At 49.0% G+C, this 6,000-nt stretch overlaps 1 long non-coding RNA gene across 1 annotated transcript in view; it reads right to left on the bottom strand.

Annotated features, from left to right (window-relative positions):
• Positions 1-354: 354 nt before the first annotated feature.
• The window catches only part of LOC128635646 (uncharacterized), a 29,792-nt gene continuing 24,146 nt past the window's right edge, over positions 355-6,000 (bottom strand). The window contains exons 2-3 of the long non-coding RNA XR_008398556.1: positions 1,447-1,574; positions 355-451 (exon numbers count right to left, since the gene is read on the bottom strand). This is a non-coding gene — a long non-coding RNA (uncharacterized LOC128635646). The remainder of the gene's footprint in view (positions 452-1,446; positions 1,575-6,000) is intronic.

Raw genomic sequence — 6,000 nt, 5'->3', positions numbered from 1 at the left:
CTGCAGCCGTGTAATAATATAATGTGATAACACAGCATATTCTTTTACACTTTTATATTTCTTTAAGACTTGACCCCCACATTGTGACATGGTGTCCCCTCAGGAATATATCTACGGAAATGGGTAAACGTTAGACAAAATGGTCTATAGAGAAAAACAACTTCACTCTTCCAGCTACTTGTCAGTTTGATGGAACGCTCTGCCATGTTTTTTTATTAAAACTTTATTTAAATTACAGGGGTGTAGCTCTATAAAGTCTATATACTGAAACTGCTTATGTAGCATTTTATTGTATACATCAATGTGGTTGTAAAAAGGTTCTTACCTAGACATCTGATATCCTGGTCATTTTCTTTTTCTTTTTTACATCTTCAGAACATGCTCTCTTTTTTTTTTCTTTAATACAATGTCCCTCAAATTTATAGTTCACGCCAGCAATATCAGATCTCTCCTAAAAAAAAACAACAAACTCAGATCTCTGGCAATCTGGGTGACCTCACAAATAAAGGACATTTGATAGAAACCAGCAACATGAATATACATCAGAAAGAAGAAGGTTTTAGTCTTCTCATTATATTACCAAATAGGTTCTGTGATATAATGCTATTCGTCTAAGCTCCTTTAGTTAAAAAATATGTTGTTATCTCAAAGCAAAAAAAGAAGCAGATTATTAAAAAAAAAAAAAAAAAAATTACACTACTTATTACTTTCCTTGAGAATTTCTCAGTGGTAAAGAAAATATTAACTGGCACTGTGTGGGTTAATTTGGAAAAAAGGATTGGGATTAATCTGAGAATAACCTGTAGCTGTATTTATAAAGTTTAATTAGCTGTTTAAATAGTCACAAAATAAGTGTAAACTTTGTGTCTATAAAACAATGGGAGCTGCCATGTTATAACTTAGGTTACCTTCTCTGCTGTGGCCAATTAGGGACAGTTATAAATAGGTCACTAGAGTGTGTAGCCAATGGCTGTGTGGAATATAACAGTGTTCTGCACTTCCGTTTCTAACATGAACTGAAAAGCTCACAATGTCAGAACGGAATTACAGGAAAAGGGGACAAAATAAATAATGAAGGTTTATTGCAGACTAAATATATATAAACAATCTATCATTTTATAGTACGATCTCAAAGTGTTTAATGTCCCTTCAAGGGTAACTATTGAAAAATAATTCTGATAAATTCAACCAAAAACAGTGCCTTATCTAATATGGGTCAACAACCTAGTCTCAGAAGACTTTGCTTTCACAGCCACAGCACAGGATTAACACATAAAATTCCTTGTTCTGTCACAGAGACGCCCCAAGTATTCACAGGAAATTTGCTGGAACCTCGGTATCTGTTAGAGGGGGGGGGGGGTGAATGAGGCTAATCAACACTTGTGCTTCTATAAAAAGGTACCAGTGTAAGAGATAGAACATAATATTAAAATGAACGAGTCTCACCTGCTAGTAAGATACATTAATGCTTTCTTTGGCGTAAGATAAAGTCACTTGGGTCTTCTCTTTATCCATCGCCTGTGATACAGTCAGATTCTGCTACAAAGGATCACACAACTTTCAGAAGCTTTTTTCTGTCAACAAAATGGTCATATATGGCAGACAGTGGGTACAGACAGATAAGCCAATAACCTCTAGGAGGTATTAAGGGGACGCTTTACAAATACATTTTAAAATGTCACAATAAAAATGAAGAGTTTGCCTTTGTGCCCAAACATGAGACATGTGACCAGATACTCGCTCTAACAACACATCATGCCAAATATGTGCCCCATCAGACATTAGATAACCTAGCATTACATAACAGCAGTTATATGCCCAAAGTATAGATCAGGCCTGATATATGCCTCATTATATCATCTGTATACTCACATCAGACTAGATACATTACCCAACAGCCCACCCACTTCAGACCAGGTATGTGCCCCAGCAACCCACTGTACCAGCTGAATACCCACTTCAGACCATATATGTGCCTCAGCAACCCACTGTACCAGCTGAATACCCACATCAGACCAAATATGTGCCCCAGCAACCCACTGTACCAGCTGAATACCCACTTCAGACCATATATGTGCCCCAGCAACCCACTGTACCAGCTGAATACCCACATCAGACCAAATATGTGCCCCAGCAACCCACTGTACCAGCTGAATACCCACATCAGACCAGATATGTGCCCCAGCAACCCACTTTACCAGCTGAATACCCACATCAGACCACATATGTGCCCAGTAACCCACTGTACCAGCTGAATAACCACATCAGACCAGATATGTGCCCAGCAACCCACTGTACTAGCTCAATACCCATGTCACCGATACCGGGCTGCAAGGGTTAAACTCCCACCCCCCTACAACCTCACCCCTGCTGTCTCTTGGCGGTTTTGGGCTCCTCAGAGCAACCGCGATTTCCCAGCCCTTCTGCTCCCCTTGTTTTGTGTGTTGAATGTCGTCTTGGAAGAACTGATCGCTGACCGCCACTTTCCCCTTCGGCCGGCCGGACCCCTGGAACTACCGGTTGGCTGCATCTCCAGGATTGCCTGTACCCTTTAACCCAGGTCGCTCCAGTGGCCCTTTGTCCCAGAGCTCTGCTCTTCTGGGGTTTGCTGCCTCTTAGGGTGGCCCAGAGGTGGGGTGATTGCCAGAAGGGAGCTCCCTTGGGAACCAGGGGTTCCGGTTCCCTCTATAACCCCTATTCTCCCTGGACTTCCAGGTGGACATTTAAACCAGCATAACTCCGGTCCCCAGCCACGGATCACGTCGCTTTTTGGACTGTAGATTCTGGGGATCACCCCGAAAACCGCCACCCTTGGGTACTGGGAATCTGTAGGACCATGGTTACTATGGCCGGCGCCAGCCTGTCTGGCGGGGCGGGAATGGCAGGAAAACTGTGGCATTGTCTCCTGTTTTATAAAGATGAGTTGTATGTATAAAAGATGTGTGTTTGTCCCAATAAAGTCAGTCTTATTTCACCTGAATGCTAGTCTGTCTAGTCATTTAGGTGGGCCCCTGCTAGAATCATTTTCTTGGGCTACATAGCTGGAGTCACCAGGGAGGAAGAAGGACCCATTTGGCGGAGCTACCCAGTCGGGGTAGCCGGGGTATCTGTCACATTGGCTGGCAGCAGTGGGATGCTTCCAACTTCCTGGGACATTCAAACCAACAGCTAGAAGTATTATTGAATGCGGGTACCAGGAGCAGAACTACCCCCACCAGAGAAATGCTGGGGGAGGATCAGGCGGCCGGTGGGTCGGATGATGACCAGGGCAATGAGCCATCCGTTACAGCGCCAAGTTCAGCACCAAGTACAGTATCCACCCCGGGGACATCCACGTCTGATATACAGTGGGAAGTGCAGTGGCAGTTGGCGTTGTATGACACCCGGCCACCAGAGGAGGTCATCACCAAGATAGTCTCGGATGTTACCCAGCTCAAGTTAGCAGAAATCCACCAGTCCATAGGAGGGGCTCCATCCACCCATGGAATCCAGGCTCCCGACCGCCCAAGCTACCCCATGGGGCCTTCCGAGCCTACAAGGAAGAGAAGGGTGATATTGAATGTTATCTTTAGGTCTTTGAGACCCAATGTCAACTGTCAGGGCGGGCTTTGACAGCTTTACACACTACCCCTTCTGAGGACCAAAAGGATTATAACAAAGTGAAAGACCGTATCCTTGCCCGATATGGGCTCACGCCGGAGGCCCACCAGCAGAAATTCCGGGCACTAAGGAAGCAGGACGGACAGCCTTTCACAGAATGGACCCACCAATTCACCCGGTTGATGACTTCCTGGCTAGTCGGCTGCAAGGCCACTACCGGGGCTGAAGTGGCAAAGCTTTTCCTACTAGAGCATTTCTATAACCATGTTCCAGTCGAAATTAAAGAATGGGTCCATGACCGTCGGCCCACCACAGCAGACCAGGCGGCCGTCCTGGCAGATCAATATGCAGACGCCCGCCGCCATGTTCGCTCTGCCCCGCAATCGACTCCCTGCCCAGCTTCAGTTGTAGTCTGACCCCCAGCAGATACCACTAAGCCCCCGGGACGCCCAGCCATTGTCCCTCCGGCCGGAGTCAGGGACTCACGGGGATGTTTCTCCTGCGGGCCCCCCCGGCCACTTCAGGCGGGAATGCCCACATCAGGCCTGACAGCAGCCGGCAGCCCAGCCAAGACACCCCCAGCCAACAGCTTGGATAAGCCCCGACCTACTCAGCCGCTGCCCACTACGCTTATGCACCGGCATCGGCTGACTACCCTGAATGGGCTGAAGAGGAGGTTGGCACTCTACAAGAAGCCCACCTTGTGTCCACAGACAACCGTCAGCACCACTGCCAGACCGTTTGGGTCAATGGAAAGGCGGCCCAGGGATTACAGGACACCGGATCCACCATCACCCTGATCCAGCCTCATCAGGCCTCTGCTTCTACGGCTACTGGAAGAACTCTTGCTGTTCAAGTGGCCGGAGGTGCCACTGTACGAATCCATATTGCCTGTGTCCATAAGGTTTGGGGCGCTGGAGCCCATACTGTGGACTTGGGCATTATGCAAGATCTTCCCGCAGAGGTTCTACTAGGAAACTACCTCGGCCTACTTGTCTCCACCTTTTTGGGGGATACTTCCCTGGACACCTGCCCAGTGACCACCCACAGTCTAGCTCAGCGTCAAGCCAACACACCGCAGCTGGGGACCCAGGTAAGACCCCCCACCCCGACTCCTTCCCCAACAACCTACCCTCACCCCCCCAACGCCCAACCCCGGGTCCCTGCCCTCCTTCCCGACCAACTATCCTGGGACTCCCCCTCTGAATTTGCCCAAGAGACCCTGAGCGACCCGACCCTTGCCCCCTTCCGAGACCGAGTAGTGACGGATCCCCAGGGCCCCTGGAGGAACAGTTCCAATGGAAAAAACGGACTGTTGTATCGGGTCTCCCGGAGAAAGGGCCAGTGCCCAAACGCCAGCTGGTGGTACCGAAACAATATCGGTCCGACCTGCTGCGAATAGGGCACAATATCCCCTTGGCCGGGCATTTAGGCAACTCCCGAACACACCACCGCCTTACTCAGGTCTTTTTCTGGCCCAGAATCACAAGAGAAATTAGGGAGTATTGTAGGACCTGCGTGGTGTTTCAGAAGGTAGGGAAGACTGGGGACCATACGAAAGCGCCCCTTAACCCTCTCCCGGTTATTGACAAACCCTTTAGCAGAATCGCTGTGGATATAGTAGGGCCTTTACCTCAACCCAGTCCCTCCGGAAAAAAAAATGGTAGTAGACTATGCCACTAGGTATCCCGAGGCAATACCTCTGGCGAATATCCAGGTGGAGACGGTGGCAAGTGCTTTGCTCCGGGTATTCTCCAGGGTAGGCTTCCCCCAAGAAATGGTCTCTGACCAGGGGACACAGTTTACAGCGGAGGTCACCCAGAAGTTATGGGAACTGTATGGGATAAAACCTCTGAACAGTGCCCCATATCACCCCCAGGCCAATGGGCGTTGTGAGCGGTTTAACGGGACACTGAAGCAACTGCTTCGGACGTTCTCGGCCACTCACAAAGACTGGGAAAAATTCCTGCCGCACCGCCTATTTGCCTACCGAGAGGTGCCCCAGGAATCCACCGGGTTTTCACCCTTTGAGCTGCTATATGGCAGGAAAATAAGGGGACCCCTAGACTTGTTGCGAGCCCACTGGGAGGGATCAGCCGGGGAGGAAGGACCCTCCATTGTAGAGTACGTCCTGAAGTTCAGGGATCGGCTGAAGGACCTCACTGCCATGGTGCGGGAGAACCTTCAGGGCGCTCAAAGGAAACAGAAACGGTGGTACGACCGTAACGCTCGTAGCCAAATTCTCACAGTAGGGCAGAGGGTTCTAGCCTTGAAGCCTGTCAAAATGGACAAGTTACAGGCTTCCTGGCAAGGGCCCTACCGGGTGGTAGAACAATTAAATAACACCACCTACCTTGTAGCAAAATGCTCCGATGACCGGGTCCAACGGACCTTTCATGT

Source organism: Bombina bombina, chromosome 7 (assembly GCF_027579735.1).
Source record: "Bombina bombina isolate aBomBom1 chromosome 7, aBomBom1.pri, whole genome shotgun sequence".
In the NCBI taxonomy this organism is placed as follows: domain Eukaryota; kingdom Metazoa; phylum Chordata; class Amphibia; order Anura; family Bombinatoridae; genus Bombina; species Bombina bombina.
Note: the sequence above shows the minus strand (reverse complement) of the source record. Positions and strands in the feature narration are given on the sequence as shown.